Raw genomic sequence first — 18,544 nt, 5'->3', positions numbered from 1 at the left:
TAGATGAGGGGGTGGAGGGACTACTCATCAAGTTTGCAGATGACACCAAATTGGGAGGACTGGCAAATACTCCGGAAGATAGAGACAGAGTTCAACGAGATCTGAACACAATGGAAAAATGGGCAAATGAGAACAAGATGCAATTTAATAAAGATAAGTGTAAAGTTCTGCATCTGGGTCAGAAAAATGAAAAGCATGCCTACTGGATGGGGGATACGCTTCTAGGTAGCACTATGTGTGAACGAGACCTTGGGGTACTTGTGGATTGTAAACTAAACATGAGCAGGCAGTGTGATGCAGCGGTAAAAAAGGCAAATGCCATTTTGGGCTGTATCAACAGAGGCATCACATCAAAATCACAAGATGTCATAGTCCCATTGTATACGGCACTGGTCAGACCACACCTGGAGTACTGTGTGCAGTTCTGGAGGCCTCACTTCAAGAAGGACATCGATAAAATTGAAAGGGTACAGAGGAGAGCAACGAAGATGATCTGGGGCCAAGGGACCAAGCCCTATGAAGATAGGTTGAGGGACTTGGGAATGTTCAGCCTGGAGAAAAGGAGGTTGAGAGGGGACATGATAGCCCTCTTTAAGTATTTGAAAGGTTGTCACTTGGAGGAGGGCAGGATGCTGTTTCTGCTCGCTGCAGAGGAAAGGACACGCAGTAATGGGTTTAAACTTCATGTACAACGATATAGGCTAGATATCAGGAAAAAGTTTTTCACAGTCAGAGTAGTTCAGCAGTGGAATAGGCTGCCTAAGGAGGTGGTGAGCGCCCCCTCACTGGAAGTCTTCAAGCAAAGGTTGGATACACACTTTTCTTGGATGCTTTAGGATGCTTAGGGCTAATCCTGCGTTGAGCAGGGGGTTGGACTAGATGGCCTGTATGGCCCCTTCCAACTCTATGATTCTATGATTCTATGAAGTTAAAAAAAAATTCCTTCCCCCCCAATGGTGCAATTACTGGCCAAAATTATGATCAGTATCGAACAGGGGGCTGTTTTGTGCTCGGGAACTTTAAAGACAATTGCGGAAGGGAGCTTTGTTTTACTGTTAAGCACTTCTGAATTGCTTGTGGAGGGACTTCAGCCGAAGAAGCCTCGCTTATTCATTGCTTTCACTGTTTTAAGGGGAAAAAATGGCAATCGCGTCTCCGGAAGCTCGGGGGTGAGAGCTAGGGAGGGACATTCCTTCTACCGCTATTCTGAGAATGCACATGTCTTTCACTGATGTGTTGCAGCTTGTGCTCAGAAGTGTAGCGTTTTTTTCAGGGGGAATCCACTTTCTGGATTTCCCCCTAAGCGCTATAAAATTCCGATTGTTGCTGGAGTTTGGGGGGAGTTTTGCGGTTTGTTTATGATGTCATGTGGAACGTTAAATTAATAGCGTTTACAAAAGGTAAGACTTTGGCTACATTTGTGCGGAATGGACCTGGGTGTTCTGGAGCCATGTAGGGCACTAGTAGTTTAACTTGGTGCAGATGGTAGAACTCCAGCCATGCTACTCTTGTTTTTTTTTTTTTTTTAATAATAATTTTATTGTTTATTATTATATAAAGCATTTACAGAGAAGTTGTAAGGAGAAAACGACCAGTTGATATGGTTTGCCATCTCTTTTAACATAGATATTTAGTTCTCATCACATATTATTCCTAGTCTAGAAGTTTTTACCATATTTCTTAGCCAAGTGATTGTTAATACATATGAGATCTGTTATAGGAATACATTCTGTTATTATCTTAAATGATATTAGGTCAATCTCCTTCATAAGTTGGCCCTAACCCAAGAATTACTACTGTTGTCTTGTTAATGCCTATAAAATATGGTTTGTCATCCTCTTTTGGCATACATATTAACATACATATTCAATTCCCATCGCATATTAATCCTGATCTAGGAGTTATTACCATCTTTCTTAACAAAGTAGTAGTTGATACATAGGAAGGTATAATCTATTATAAGGATATATTCTATTACTGTCTTAAGTGATATAAAGTCAGTTCCCTTCATATATTAGACCTGTCCTAAAGATTGCTACTGCTTTTTTTTTTTTCTCACAAGAAGCCAGGAGAATACTCCATTGTTCAGCTCATCTTTCAGGTGGTCGCAGAAAATGAAATTGTATTTTTTTCCATAGTAGAGTGTTTCTGATTGTCCTTCTGTCAGGGCCAGAGAAATCTCTTGCTTGATTCTTGCTTGTAATCGCCTTTGAGGGGGCTCTGAATCCTTTGTCAATCTGGATCTCTTCCTCTGGTCGCACAGAAATATCTCCTGATAGCTTCCTAGTTGCTGTCGCTTTTGAATAGACTCTTTTTATTTTGCTGATCCAAGTAATTTCCTGCTCTGAATAGACTTCCAGGTTTTTGGTACTTTCCTTCCATGAATCTGTTTTCCCGGGTTCTTTAAAGATACTTTGGGTTTTTACATCTCTGGCACTCTCTCCCTCCTGAAGTTTCACTTGATTTACTGTTAGCTGAGCTGCGTCATCAGCTGGTCTCTCCGGATCTTGGGCTCCATCCAAAAACTCCCCCTTAGTCCCACGAATTTCCTTTTCCAGCTTATTGACTGCTTTCAGTATCTCTGAGTTTCCTTTGCATAACAAATGGAAAAGCTGTGCCTTTGTTAATTCTTCCATAGTTCTAGGCAGTCACAAACTATAAACAGAAAGTCTCGTGAGGTCTCGCGGGAGCACGAGCGATCCCAAATTATCAGTTTGTCGATCTCCGTATCAAGTCAAATTCTCCCACTGAACGTTCACCCATAAATCTTCAAAGCACTCTCTTTGTTTGGTTAATGGGTGTAATTAGCTGGGAGTCTCTCACTCGGGGAAAGAAGGAATTCGCTTGTAAATTGGTTGAGGGGGGGGGGGAGGGAAGAGCTTGTGAGAGGATAGAGAGAAAAGCCAGAAAGCTTTCAATTCTTACTGTTGTAGGTTCCAGCTTCTGTCAACTTCTGCTCCTATCGATCTGGTAAATGATGGTCTGGGAAGAATGTGAGGTCGGATGGTCGTTTCAAGCTTGTAAAGTTGTTTGCGACAAAGACGCCATCTTGACCTTGAGCTCAAGCCGCTATTAATCCAGGGAGGTCTTGCTTCTCCCTACGGATCTGTAGGACCCTCAGGTCACCGTTCCCGGTTCCTGGGGCGACCGGTGAGCAGATTTGCGTATCTGTTCAGGTCAGCCAGGTGCATAAGCCCCTGACCCTCGGCATGGCTTAAGAGCTGAACTGAAGTCCAGCTTTCTTTATGGCGCCATCTTGAGGTCGAATCTCCAGCCATGCTACTCTTGTGATCTGTGTCTCCATAGCGGAACATCCCAGGTTCCTGGCAGAGTGAGCCACTGACAGCTGCACTTTGTCCAGGTTGGGCAATCATGCTTCTTCGCTTGGACCCATCCTGCCCATCCATAGGACCTCCGTCTCTGAAGGGTTGAGCTTCAGATGACTCTGCTTGAGCCATTCCGTCACTGCTTCCAGACATCTGGCTAAAGATTCTGGGGCTGAATCTGGGTGGCTATTCATCAGGAGGAAAAGCTGGGTGTCTTCTGCATACTGATGACACCCAAGCCTGAACGTCTACACCAGCTGGGCAAAAGAGTACATAAAAATGTTGAATAAGATTGGAGAGAGGACCGCTCCCTGGAGAACTTCACAAATGAGTTGGCAGTGGCTTGATTATCTCTCTCGAATTGCTACCCTCTGTCCATAACCCCTGAGGAAGGAGATGAGCCACTGGAGGTCTGTCCCCCGTATCCCAGTGTCAGTGAGGCACCAAGGTAGGAGCTCATGCTTAACTATGTGAAACGTTGCTGTAAGGTTGAGTAGCACAAGCAGAACTGACCCTCCTCAGTCCAGCTGGCAATGGAGGTCAGAGCGACCAGTGCTATTTCCACCTCACGGCCAGGCAAAGAACCTCAACTGGGATGGATCTAGGACTGAAGCGTCATCCAGGAATGCTATTTGGTCCATGGCACCCCTTTCCACTACTTCCTCCAGAAATGCTAGATGCGAGATACATTGGTAGTTGGTCAGTTCCAGGGATCCAGAGATGGTTTGTTCAGCAATGGGTGTACCACTGCCTCTTTCAGTCCCTCCAGAAATTCTCCCATTGAAAGGGAACGGTTGATTATCTTCTGGAAGGGAACCCCCATCCTCATGTCAGCTGTTTTAAGAAGCCACAAGGGGCAAGGGCCTAGTGGGCCTGTCATCAACCTTACTGAAGCTAGCATTTGATAGCTAATTGGAGCCTCCATCATCATCATCATCATCATCATCATCATTATTATTATTATTATTATTAGATTTATTTCCTGCCTCTCCCAACAGGCTCGAGGCGGGTCACAACAACTAACCCCATTAAAGTTCCCATTAAAACATTAATCTACTAACATGACGGCTAAAAATCCCATCCCTCCCCCAATTATCAAGGACGTGAAGAGGAAAGGATACGGGAGTAGCGTACACTCCAACTCCTAGGGGGGGAGCGATGTCCCTGATTCGCTGACCCCAGCCTCAACCATAGACCTAGTGGAAGAGCTTCGTTTTACAGGCCCTGTGGAAAGCTGACAAATCCCGCAGGGCCCGCAGATCACCCGGGAGCTCATTCCACCAGGTAGGGGCCAGGACTGAAAAAGCCCTGGCCCTGGTCGAGGCTAGGCGCGCTTCCTTCAGGCCGGGGACGACCATCAGGTTCTCATCTGAAGAGTCAAGGCCCTGCGGGGGGCATAGAGCGGTAGGCGGTCCCTCAGGTATGTGGGTCCCAACCCGCATATGGCCTTGAAGGTTAAAACCAAAATCTTGAACCAGATCCGGGCAGCAACTGGCAGCCAATGCAGCTGCCTCAGCACCGGCTGGATATGAGCCCTCCAAGATGTTCCAGGCAGCTGCATTTTGCACCAGCTCTATGTAGGCCTACCCTTGTCCCGGGTCTGCATAGAGCGAGTTACAGAAATCTATTCTGGAGGTGACTGTCGCATGGATCACTGTAGCCAAGTGGTCAGGGGACAGGTAGGGCATTAGTAGTCGGGCCTAGCGAAGATAGAAAAACGCCTGACCCGCTACTCTCTTGACCTGAGCCTCCATAGTCAGGGAGGTATCAATGGTCACTCCCAAATTCCTGGCCTGGGGCGCGATAGTAGGTTGCGCTCCTGCCAGGGTGGGTAAGCGCGCTGCCTGGTCCTGCCCTCTGCCTCCCAGCCACAGGACCTCCGTCTTGGAGGGGTTGAGTTTCAGGCGACTCTGCTCGAACCATTCACCTAGGAGATGAACAAGAAGTTCCTGACTTTTGTAATCAATAAATCTAGGTACTCACAGGAATTGCAGAATACAACTTCTTTATTTGCAACCCAGCTCCAACTAACATAGGAAAATGAAAGCAAGGAAAAAGAATAAATTGAGCGGTGGAGTTTCTCTCCACGCATAATCAGGCTTCAGTTAACTCTTTGCTACCTAGTTTTCTACACTAACAGTTGAAGCAGTTCTTCAGTGGAACAGGCTTCCTTGGGAGGATCTCCTTCATTGGAAGTTTTCAAGCAGGGGCTAGATAGTCATCTGACTGAAATGCTGATTTTATGGACTTAGGGAGATGGTGAGTGAGCGGACAGGAAAGAATGTGCCAGTGTTTGTCTCTTGTGGCCCTTCCTTGCATGCCCAGGGAATTGCTGATCGCCACTATTGGATGGGAAGTGAATTTCCTCCAGGCCAGGCTGGAGATTTTTGGTGGGGGAATCACTTGGGCATGAAATTGAGATCACTGTGGGCAGGCAGGTAGTTGTGAGTTCCTGTATTGTGCAGGGGATTGGACTAGAGACCCTGGAGGTTCCTTCTAGCTCTATGATTCTATTATTCTAGGAGGAGAAAACTGTTGCCTTTCACCTTTTCTGGAAAAATCTGGAAGGCTGCTTTTAGAAATGGAATGCTGAACTAGAACTCAGCTGAAGACAGATGTGGTTATGGAGGGTTTTTCATTTGTGATATGGTCCTGGGTGTAGTCTGCACATGGCTTTTAACCCAGTCTCGGTTCGAATGAATCCCTCCCAACCTCACTGAATTTGATTTCCATTTTGATTTGGGGCGCTTTAAATTTCCCCTCTACAACTTGCATGATTGATCCAGAGTGACCCTATCTTTCCCCTGCGATATCCAGAAGTGGATATAACCCTCAATATTTGAAAACCTGGCATCAGGAAGTGTGCAGATTTTTGCTTTTTTCAAATTAACTTCCTTCTCCATGCCTCACAGCAAAGAAGTCTTCCCTGATTGGCCAGGGCATCAGTTCAAAGACTTCCTGGTTCCCGGTTGCAAGGCTTGTCCTAAAGTGACCGTGCTCCAGAAGCCCTGACTTCCCTCAAAAGAGATTTGCCTCTTGGATTTATTCCCCGCTCCTCTTCTGTCTCCAATCCTCCCCCTCCCGTTCAAGAAAAGAAGAAGAAGAAGAAGAAGAAGAAGAAGAAGAAGAAGAAGAAGAAGAAGAAGAAGAGTTGGTTCTTATATGCCACTTTTCTCTACCCGAAGGAGTCTCAAAGCGGCTTACAGTCGCCTTCCCTTCCTCTCCCCACAACAGACACCCAGTGAGGTGGGTGAGGCTGAAAGAGTCCTGATATCACTGCTCAGTCAGAACAGCTTTATCAGTGCCGTGGTGAGCCCAAGGTCACCCAGCTGGCTGCATGTGGGGGAGCGCAGAATAAAACCCGGCATGCCAGATTAGAAGTCTGTACTCCCAACCGCTACACCAAAGAGGCTCCTGCTGTGCTTGGCTCTCCTCCCCCCCATTCTCAGCTTCCCCAATTGAGTGCAGAACACTTTCTGTTTCAGTTGGGGTGGGGGGATAGAGTAACCCGAGTTCAAATCTATCTGAATTCAGCAGGATCCACAACGGAAAAAAAAACAACGAAGTGCAGAATCAGCCCTGGTTTCACAAGTTACTACATATGCACAAAAAGCCACAAAGAAAAGCCATACGTTTTAACATTTACCTTTTATTTTATTTAAAAATAAATTCTCAAGTATTTATTTTTCGAATTTGCACAACTGTTGCAGGGCTGGAGGAAAGGGGAAATATAGTGGTGGTGATGGCACAGTCACTGGCCAGTCAGTATTCTCCACGGCTCTTTGCTGCCAACAAATGGAATTGCTTTTCACAGCTTGCCTGTAGATTCAAAAAGTTATTGTGAAAGCAATGTGGGAATGTCTAAAGTGACTGCACCTCTTTTTAAAAGATCTGAACCAGCCAAATCATTCTACCTTTATGCCCACCCCATCCAGTCCACATACACATATATTGCTATTTTCCTGTGCCAAAGAAAAGTACAGTCTGTGGGAGGTGAAGGAAGCACAGGGACACCTTTGATCACTTGAGGGTTTGTTCTACACCTGCAACTTGAAAGGCATATTAGGAGATGTTATGCCAAGTATCCAAAGGAATAGATCACAACGCTTCCCACAGTCCCTAGTATGATGAGGACAATTAAAACAGTTACAAGCCTAAAAACTGATAGTAGGATCAGAGTTACCTAAAGAGGCCCAGGCCCTGGAAGACCAGAGTAGAAAGTATTATATACACTAGAGCTGTAAAAAATGAACACTGCTATAAATGCCTTTTTATCTGAGACATGTATGTACTATTGTTCCACTCAGATGAAGCCCTTGCTCTTTAGGCAAACTGAGCTGGAGATAGGGATATTCCCTGGAATTATAGCTCACCTCAGAGATCATAAAATAGTATCAGAATCATAGAGTTGGAAGGGACCTCCTGGGTCATCTAGTCCAACCCCCTGCACTATGCAGGACACTCACAACCCTCTCGCTCATCCACGCTAACCTGCTGCCCCCTTGAGCCTTCACAGAATCAGCCTCTCTGTCAGATGGCTATCTAGCCTCTGTTTAAACATTTCCAAAGATGGAGAACCCACCACCTCCTGAGGAAGCCTGTTCCAATGAGAAACTGCTCAGGAACTTCTTCCAGGTGTTTAAACATAATTTATTTTGAATGTTACATACTGTATATACTCGTGCATAAGCCGATTTTTTCAGCACAGTTTTCACACTGAAAAAGTCCTCCTCAGCTTATACGTGGGTATATACGGTAATTGAACTAACAGCCTGTTCCCAGCTAGCCAATCGTTACATCGCTTTGCAAACCTCTTGCGAGCCAAAGCTTCCTATGGCTGCTTGTAGGACAGAGGGACTCTGGTCTTTTTTTCCCCTTTTGCCTTCACTTCTTCCAAACTATTCTTTTGGTTTCTGTGAGTGGAGTGGGGTGAGGTGGGTTTTGGGGGTGCTTTGGGATTTACTGTTTCTCCTAATGTTTATTTCTTCTTTTTTCTGAGGGGCAGCATTGTTTGCCTTTTCTTCTTGGGTTTATGTTTCTTTTAAAAGTTGATTTTTACAGTTCTTTCAGTGTTGAGTTTTACAGTTCTTTCTTTCAGTGTTGTGTTCTGGGGGGGGGGCACTGCAGTTGTAGTTAGAGTAGTCCATTCTCCCAGTTTGGTAGCTGTCGTACTTGTTGTAGGAGGTTGCCAACTTCAGGTACTGTTGTTCTGCTCTGGTTTGCTGGCCCTCTTTTGCACTTACAGGGCTAGTTTACTGTTTTCTTTGAAATAAATATTCAAAAACATTTAACATACTGGTGCCTCAATTATTGTAAATTTACCAGTAGCTGCTGCATTTTCCACCCTCGGCTTATATGCAAGTCAAAAGGTTTGCCCAGATTTTGCGGTAAAATTAGGTTCCTCAGCTTATATGCGGGTCGGCTTATATGCGAGTATATACAGTAAGCAGGGAACTACTAGCTTACAAGGAAGTTCAAAAACCAAAACCATGAGGCACACAAAGGATGGATTACGATGTCTCTGCACTAATGCATAGAGTATTTGAAAGGTTGTCACTCGGAGGAGGGCAGGATGCTGTTTCCGTTGGCTGCAGAGGAAAGGACGCGCAGTAATTGATTTAAACTACAAGTACAACGATATAGCCTTGATGTCAGGAAAAATAAATTCACCGTCAGAGTAGTTCAGCAGTGGAATAGGCTGCCTAAGGAGGTGGTGAGCTCCCCCTCACTGGCAGTCTTCAAGCAAAGGTTGGATACACACTTTTCTTGGATGCTTTAGGATGCTTAGGGCTGATCCTGCGTAGAGCAGGGGGTTGGACTAGATGGCCTGTATGGCCCCTTCCAACTCTATGATTCTATGAGTATGGGAAACAAGCAAGAGGAACTAGTAGTCGTAATAGAGGAGGGGGGGTATGACCTAATAGGAATCACAGAGACTTGGTGGGACAATACTCACAATTGGAATACTAGAATCAAGGAGTACAATCTATTCAGAAGGGACAAACAAGAAAAGAAGGGGGGAGATGTAGCAATATATGTTAGGATTCTTTATACTTGTTAAGAAATACAGGTACCCGAGCATGAAAGTTCAGTTGAGTGTATTTGGGTAAATATAAAAGGAGTAGGAAATGAGAGTGGTAGTATTGTGGGGGTCTGCTATAGACCACCAAGCCAGTCAGAGGACTTGAATGAGATACTGTTAGACCAAATTACACAGTTTTCAAAAAAGGGGGAAACAGTGGTCATGGGTGACTTCAATGACCCAGATATCTGTTGGAAGACCAACTCTGCTAAAAATGCAAAATCCGTTAAATTCTTAACTTGTCTTGCTGACAGCTTCATTTCCCAGAAAGTAGAGAGGGGAACCAGGGGCTTTGCTATTTTAGACTTGATTCTCATCAATAGGGAAGAATTGGTAAATGAGGTGGAAGCATACTTGGAAGCAGTGACCATGTGATTTTGGAATTTTCAATAGTGGGAAAGAGAAAACCTTTATGTAGTCGTACATATAGACTGGACTTCAGGAAAGCTGATTTTAACAGACTTAAAGGTATGTTGCGTAGAGCCCTGTGGTCAGAAAGACTTAAAGAGATGGGAATCCAAGAGGGCTGGGAGTGTCTTAAAAGTGAAATACTGAAGGCTCAATCACAAACAATTCCCTTGAGAAGAAAAGATGGAAGGAGCCTAAGGAAGCCAAGTTGTCTCCATAAGGACTGGAGATGTCCTGGAGGACTGGAAGAGAGCAAATTATTCAGATCTTCAAAAAAGGGAGGAAAGAAGACCCAGGAAACTACAGACCAGTGAGTCTGACCTCTGTTGTGGGGAAGATAATGGAGCAGATATTAAAGGGAGCAATCTGCAAACATCTGGAGGACAATTTGGTGATCCAAGCATGGATTTGTCTCCAACAGGTCCTGTCAGACCAACCTGGTTTCCTTTTTTGACCAAGTAACAGGTTTGCTGAATCGTGGAAATTCAGTTGATGTCGTTAACTTGGATTTTAGTAAAGCTTTTGATAAGGTTCCCCATGATGTTCTGATGGATAAATTGAAGGACTGCAATCTGGATTTTCAGACAGTTAGGTCGATAGGGTATTGGTTAGAGAACCGCACTCAAAGAGTTGTTGTGAATGGTGTTTCATCAGACTGGAGGGAGGTGAGTAGCGGGGTACCTCAGGGCTCGGTGCTCGGCCCGGTACTTTTTAACATATTTATTAATGATCTAGATGAGGGGGTAGAGGGACTACTCATCAAGTTTGCAGATGACACCAAATTGGGAGGACTGGCAAATACTCCGGAAGATAGAGACAGAGTTCAATGAGATCTGAACACAATGGAAAAATGGGCAAATGAAAAGAAGATGCAATTTAATAAAGAAAAGTGTAAAATTCTGCATCTGGGTCAGAAAAATGAAAAGTATGCCTACTGGATGGGGGATACGCTTCTAGGTAACACTATGTGTGAATGAGACCTTGGGGTACTTGTGGATTGTAAACTAAACATGAGCAGGCAGTGTGATGCAGCGGTAAAAAAAGGCGAATGCCATTTTGGGCTGTATCAACAGGGGCATCACATCAAAATCACAAGATGTCATAGTCCCATTGTATACGGCACTGGTCAGACCACATCTGAAGTACTATGTGCAGTTCTGGAGGCCTCACTTCAAGAAGGACGTAGATCAAATTGAAAGGGTACAGAGGAGAGCGACGAGGATGATCTGGGGCCAAGGGACCAAGCCCTATGAAGATAGGTTGAGGGGAATGTTCAGCCTGGAGAAAAGGAGGTTGAGAGGGGACTTGATCGCCCTGTTTAAGTATTTGAAAGCTTGTCACTTGGAGGAGGGCAGGATGCTGTTTCTGTTGGCTGCAGAGGAGAGGACACGCAGTAATGGGTTTAAACTACAAGTACAAAGATATACGCTAGATATCAGGAAAAAGTTTTTGACAGTCAGAGTAATTCAGCAGTGGAATAGGCTGCCTAATGAGGCGGTGAGCTCCCCCTCACTGGCAGTCTTCAAGCAAAGGTTGGATACACACTTTTCTTAGATGCTTTAGGATGCTTAGGGCTGATCCTGCGTTGAGCAGGGGGTTGGACTAGATGGCCTGTATGGCCCCTTCCAACGCTATAATTCTACGATTCTATAAGCAGTTGTCAAAAGATTTGAGGAATAAAAAAGTGTCATTTAGATAAATGAAAGGAAGGCCTTATTACCAAGGATGAGAATAAACAACCAATAATTGTACGGGAGTGTTAGAAAAGCTAAAGCTCACTATGAGCTTAGGCTAGCAAGAAATGATAACAAAAAAGACCACTGCGAGGACAAGAATGTGAAATTATAACAGATGATGAAGAGAGGGCTGAACTGCTGAACTATTTCTCCTCAGTCTTCTCTTGTGAGGGAAATAGTGATCAATGTGGCAAAAATGTAACACAACACAGGGGACAGGAATGGTGGCCTAGGATCACTGTTGGAGCAGTCCACAAACACCTAGGGCCATTCCACACCGGGATCCATGTAGCAAATTGTTTGCTGAATGAAAAATCGCCATTTTAAATAGTGGAATTTGTGTAACGCATATCTGCCTTGTCAAGCAGCCAATGGGCGGCTGTTATCATGCTCCCAAACAGCCCCTTTCCCTTTAAGGAAGGTTTTTAAAAAAAACCACACACACACCCATTGCAACGAATATGCATTGATTCGTTGCAACGGAGAGACCCATCCAGCTAGCAGGTGGTGTTTGAGCTGCCGTTTCATCGTTGCCACACTCCCCCTGAGTGAAAAAAAAATCCCCCCCCCTCACGGGCGCGATTTTTGGCTGAAAACAGTGTGAAAAATAAAGTGAAAATAAACCAGCAAACGGGCCTCTGCGATGCTTGTGCTTGGTGACTTTAAACAGAGGGACTGCAGCCAGGGAAGCCTCCCTGGGTAAACGAAGGCTCGCTCAGAGAAAAAAAATGGCGATTGCTTCGCCGGAAGATCAGAGGAGAGAGCCAGGGGGAGGGACTTTAAAGAAACCGCAACAATGGTAACACACAGAACTTTCCCGCTAATGTTGCAGATTGGTTGCAGGAGTGTAGCGCTTTCTGGAGGGTGAATCCACTTTTTGGGATTTCCCTGAAAGTGCTACAACGAAGCGCTTTTTGCAGATCGGTTTCAGGAGTGTTGCAGATTGTCAACGATGTTGTGCATAATGGCAAAACTGTAGCGATTTCAATTAGTAACCATTGTGCTATTTTGGACGAATGTGGAACGGCCCCTAGTTTCTTTAAATGGTCTTCTGGGCCAGATGAACTGCATCCAAAGGTACTAAAAGAACTTGCAGATGTCATCTCCGAACCTCTGTCCATTATTTTTGACGCTTCTTGGAGAACAGGTGAGGTGCCAGATGATTGGAGGCGGGCAAATGTTGTCCCCATCTTCAAGAAAGGGAAAAAGGAGGATCCGGATAATTATCGACCAGTCAGCAATTACATATATTGCTACTCCTCCCCTCCTTCTTTAATTTTCTGTGCCTTTTGAATAGATTGTACCTCTCAATTCTATTATTCCAATTGTGAGTATTATCCCACCACGTTTCTGTGATTCCTATTAGGTCATAGCCCCCTTCCTCCATTAGGACTACTAGTCCTTCCTGCTTGTTTCCCATACTCTGTGCATTGGTGTAGAGACATCGTAATCCATCCTTTGTGGATGGATCCATGGTGTTGGTTTTTGAACTTCCTTGTAAGCTAGTAGTTCGAGCTTATGTAACATTCCCTGTAGATTTGCAATCTTCTCATCTTCAGTTCTTGCCATCACACCAAGTTCTGAATTTATGTCTCGTTCCCCATTTGTTTAAAGCCCTCTTCACCAGGTGTGCAAGGGTTCTCCCAAAAATACTTTTTCCATCCCTTGTGAGGTGCACACCGTCTTGTGGTAGTAACCCCTCATATTGACATTGTAGACCATGATCCAGAAATCCAAGCCTTTCCCGAAGACACCAGTGACATAGTCATTTCCTTGCATGATTTTTCTCTCTCTTCCTAAGCCACGGCCCCTTACAGGAAGGACTGATGAAAACACACCTGTGCTCCCAGGTCCTTTACCTTTTCCCCCAGATCCACAAAATCTTTTCCAATAAGTTCCATGCTGTGCTGTGCAGTAATACAGTATTTGCTGGCGTAAAAGACTACTTCCCCCCCCTGAAAAACATGCCTCCAAGTGGGGGAGGGCGTCCTATATGCCGGGTGCACTTCAGTTGGGATAGACATAGCTGCCCATAGGGGCCCATAGTAATGTAATGTAATGTAATGTAACAAACTCTATATTTTGAGTGGAAATGTTGGGGGATTGTCTTATACGCCCAGTCGTTTTATATGCCGGCAAATGCGGTATTTGTTCCTACATGGATGAGAAGGAAGGGGTAATGATCTGGGGGCTTGATGAGCCTGTCCAGCCATCGTGTTATAATCCTTGATGCATGTACCAGGTAGGAAGCAGACCTCTCGAGACAGCAAATCTGGTCTACACCCTTCGGCCTCTACGCCTCTCAGCAGAGAATCCCCATTTACCAGTACTCATTTATTTGTACCCTTGGGAGCAGACCTAGAACTCTCAGCTGTGGGGGCCTGTGACTTTTTTTCTTGGTCTTCGTGGGGGCTTGCTCTTTGTGGGGAATTGTGAAGAAAATGGACCTGGCGTTGCACAGTACCAATGTCAGATAAAGTTTATTTTTCCCAGCCCCACCACTGGCCTTTCCCTGGATGCGATGAAGATTGGAAAGGATACAAGGATTCTTACATCCCCCACCCTTTTGTTTAAACCATCACACCTCCCAGTAGTAGGGATCCCTGGGCTGGCTTCTCTATCTCCCACCCATTTCAGTTCCCTCCTTAAATCTATTCAAAGGAATCCACACAACGCAAAATACAATAGGACTCTCCCATCATTCCTCCCTGATGATCATCGGTACTCTACCCAGCCGCTTAAGCAATCTCCCTGCTATTTGTGGGGTCACTCCAAGGCCCAGCTCTGATCTTCTAGCAGTAGATCTAGGGACCCCCGTCATCAATGAGGAACTGATATGCTTTAAGGAAATATGGGTGGGGGAGCCCTTTTTGTAGTAACAGTTGATTGACCAATAATGTTGAGGTGGTATTTTTTGGTGGATGAGTGTGGGCAATTTATATGGTGAGCACAATTAGGACTGTGATGATTATGATATTGTACATTAAAATCGTGGAATGACATTTGGTACAATGAGTCCAGAACTAAATTAATCTTGCCCTCATTTATTGGTGGCGGGGGGAGATTCAAATGCAACAGAATATTGCATTTCATTTATCATTTTAGGTGTTTAAAATATAATTTTTGTTCACTGTTAAAAATGTAAAAGGTGGCTTACAGCTACCCTAAAACATACCATCAATGACCACTAATATAAAATACTGTATATACTTGAGTATAAGCCTACTTTTTCAGCATATTTTTAATACTGAAAAAGCCCCCTTAGCCTATACTCGAGTAAGGACCCCACTTACCTGTTATTGTTGATACCATATTTTTGTGGTAAAATTAGGTGCCTTCACTAAAATTCGGGTTGGCTTATGCTTGAGTATATACGGGTATACGAAAATTAAACAGCATCCAACAGAGAATGGGTGGAAGCGGCAAGTAAGACACTGTTTTCTGCATTCCCGTGCTCCAGTTGTGGTCTGCCAGCGGTCACCTGCTGTTGCTCCAGGCTGCCTGGCATTGACCAGATCCAGGGCCTTCTCTATCATGGCCTCCCTGAAGAGAGGACGGGGTCATGGGAGATATTCAGGAGGTGCTTTACAGACTAGAGACCACATACCTTCAGGATCACCTCCCTAATCTGCCCTGCTGCAGCCACTTCATGCATCCAAGCTAACACCCTGTGTGCCACCCTGCAAGGGGTCCGAACAGCAGCATCCCATCTCTGTGTGAGGTTCTGCTGGGTCTTCCGCTTGTCTCTGCTCTACCACCTTGTTAGCTGGGGTGGGTCTTTGTAGCCAGGGAACCTAATTGGAGAGGCAAGGTCTCAGAACACTGGCTCCGTCAGGGAGCAGGCTTTTATTTCAAATACCGTATATACCCGCATATAAGCCGAGGAGGGCCTTTTCAGTATGAAAAAAGGTGCTGAAAAACTAGGCTTATACGCGAGTATATAGGGTAAATAAATGACTAAAAGCTGTTCATCTTTTAATTATTTCCCCTCCTTGCCCAGCAGTGAACAGAAACTAGTGTGGGTTTTTACTTGCTCTTTTGAGTTCCAAGTGAGTCTCTCTCTATTAGACCTTTTGGACGGACTTTGCGGGTTTCTGGGGGCCCTGTGCTACTGTCTGCAAGAGAGAGGCTGGACTCTGGACTCACCCTTCTACAACACCAGCAATTCAGATTGCAAATATTAGAAGTCGATCTTCCTTAATGCAAGTAGAAACTACTCCCGGCTCTGCCTGTTGCATGAACTTGGAGGTAAAAAAAAAAAAGGTAAGAAAAATTAATAGCTACCCCTTTCATGTTGGTTCCTTTCTAGAAACCACAGCTTCCCTGTGAGCCAAAGGCCGGGGATCAAAGAGAGGTCATATTTAGTAAAGGTGGAGATGAATTCAGGGAAAGAACCTGTCCACATGACATCACTGCCTTTGAGCACAGGCCGGAGGAGGGAGTCAGCCTTGCAAACTGGAGCCAAAGGAACTTGAATTTTGCAGACATTTTAATGGCCTTGTTTGCCAGGCACACCTCTCACCCACAGACGGAGAGGCTGGAGTGCACTTTGCCGCATGTACTGGGGCATTCAAAGAAATTGTAAAATGGAAACTTTGTTTTCTTTTGCTCTAATCACCGTTTCCTGCTTAATCACTCTGTCCCAGCGGTGAACAGAAATGAGTGTGGGCTTTTAATCACTCTTTTGAGTTCAAATGTCATTAGCACTTTTGGGCAGACTTTGTAGGGTTTAGGGGGCTACGTTCACATAGAGCCCTGAGCTACTGTCCCACTGGAACGTGTTAATTTACGTGGAGAAATCCTTGCAGAGAAAGCACACCAGCATACAAAGCTACCTTATTCTGAGTTGGTTCACCTTGCTGAGTATTATCTGATTGGCTTGGCCCTTCTCCAGAGAAAGGTCTTTCCCCACACCTGATCACAGAGGACCTGTAATGAGGGTTGCCTAGAACCGGTACCGGTCCGTGGATCATTTGGTACCAGGCCGCGGCTCCTCCTTGTCCTCCTCCCTGGCTGCTGCCTCAGGGGCTGCCCTGCCACTCTGCTGCCGGCTCACCTTTGGTGCTCTCCGGCAGCCACCATGGCTGGGGCTCCCCCTCGGCGTGGTACTGTGCAGCTGCTGCTGGCAGCACCCCCAGTGGGTGGTGGAAAATCAGGGGTGCTGGCAAGAAAGCAAGTGGAGCAGGGGCTCAGGTAGCGGCGACATCCCTTGGCAAAAGACTACCCCCCCCCCAGGCCTCAGTAAAATTGTCAAGCGTTGACCGGTCCCCGGTCATAAAAAGGTTGGGGACCACTGGCCTAGAGCATAACACAAGTCAACAGTATACTCTGCCACTGAGCTGTAGCCTTCCTAGAGTGGGAAGAGGCTAAGGAATGTTCTAGGAAATTTAAATAACCAACATGTTGAATACAAGCTTGGCTCTGTTCCCCCTTGGAGGGGGAAGCCACGGGTCCCATGTTGTCTGCTAGCACCTCTCCTGGTGCCCACCAAAGTGCTTGCAGAAAGTGGGTGGGGTGTGGTGAGGCTTTTGCCTAGCAGGGTTTATGAGTAGCTGTGTAAATTAAGCCACCTTGTTCAACAGAGCTTCTGCCTGAAATGTTGAAGTATTGCTATTAGAGTTAGATATAATCTCAATTCCTGACATTCTATGGTTTGCTCTGCCTCCTCCAACAGCCATTTTGTGATTGGCTCCACCTCTTGCAGCAGCCATTTTGTAATTGTGCCCATCACCCTGCGTCAGAATTCCAAAGGGCCTGCAGGCTCAGAAAGGTTAAGGCTTCTGCAGTTTTGACCTTCTCTCCAAAATTCACAGATCCTAGTGGAAATATGGTGAGGATAATAACATTTAAAAGGGAAGCTTACGGGCAGCCTCTGCTCTGGTAGGTACTGCCACAGCACTAGCCTCCCCTGGCCTGATTTTAAAGCCATATTTGTTCTCTTGCCTGATGATCGTACTACTGAAAATGTACTTTGTTCTATAGCATGCAATCGACAGCTAAAAACAAGCCTCAAACACAGCAGTGTGTGAAGTGAGTTCATGCACATGCTCTAGATATCCAAAATATTCTATTGCAGAGAGATTTCTAGTGCATATGATGCAGGATAACAATCCGCTTACTTTTTTCAGGTTTAATTTGACACGTGGGGGCAACCTCTAGAGGGTGCTGTTGGCCAACTTTATTCTTTCCCTGCAGAAAATGGCCCCAGACTAGGTGTGAAATTGGGCTGTAGTGGTTAATGGATTAATCTTTGTGAAACCCTTTACAACTGAGGTACTTAAGGGTACTTTTAAGTAAACAATTTTTTTAAACATAAGTGTTTACAAATCTGTGGGTAGTGGAGGCTTTCTTAGAAGAGGCATCCCTCTGCCTCCCTCGGATAGGAGGGGATGCCTCCTCCTGTGAGATGGTCCCTGCTGTGAGACACCCAGTCAAAGCCGATTAATCTGTTTGTTCTTTTAGAACCATAATTTTATCCATCTGGAGAGATTCAAATGAGTAGCTGTGTTGGTCTGAAGTAGCACAATAAGATTAACTTTGCTTATATATTCCTACCGTTATGATGGTCAGTTCTTAGTCTGACGAAGAGTGCTTGCCCTCGAAAACTCACGCCTTGAATAAATCTTTGTTCGTCTTAAAGGTGCCCGATTGGACTCTGATTTTATCCATCTGAACTTTTTAAAATCTCAGTTGTTCTTTCAATCAATAAACTATTGATACTTGTGATTTATCAACCAAGAATTTGTTTTTAAATCTTGTGAAAACTTTTGCAGAAAAGGCAGTGGTGATTTTTAGAGGGTCTCTCCCACCCAAATAGGATAACTTTACAATTCATGACCAGCAAACATCAGAAAAATGGATGGACCGCAGCTACAGTATATCCCTGGTCATTTTTACACCATCCTTGTGATATCATAGCCCTTCAAGAAACATGGACAAAGGCTGATTTGGAATTGGATGACTATTGCTTATTTAAGTTAGAAACAACCCAG

General features: G+C 45.1%; 1 long non-coding RNA gene across 2 annotated transcripts in view; it reads right to left on the bottom strand.

Moving 5' to 3' along the window:
* Positions 1 to 18,544, bottom strand: part of LOC143824137 (uncharacterized) — a 60,437-nt gene that overhangs the window by 24,275 nt on the left and 17,618 nt on the right. For both annotated transcript variants that reach the window (XR_013226705.1, XR_013226704.1), the window contains exon 2: positions 6,973 to 7,145. This is a non-coding gene — a long non-coding RNA (uncharacterized LOC143824137). The remainder of the gene's footprint in view (positions 1 to 6,972; positions 7,146 to 18,544) is intronic.

Source organism: Paroedura picta, chromosome 15 (genome assembly GCF_049243985.1).
Source record: "Paroedura picta isolate Pp20150507F chromosome 15, Ppicta_v3.0, whole genome shotgun sequence".
Taxonomy (NCBI): domain Eukaryota; kingdom Metazoa; phylum Chordata; class Lepidosauria; order Squamata; family Gekkonidae; genus Paroedura; species Paroedura picta.
Note: the sequence above shows the minus strand (reverse complement) of the source record. Positions and strands in the feature narration are given on the sequence as shown.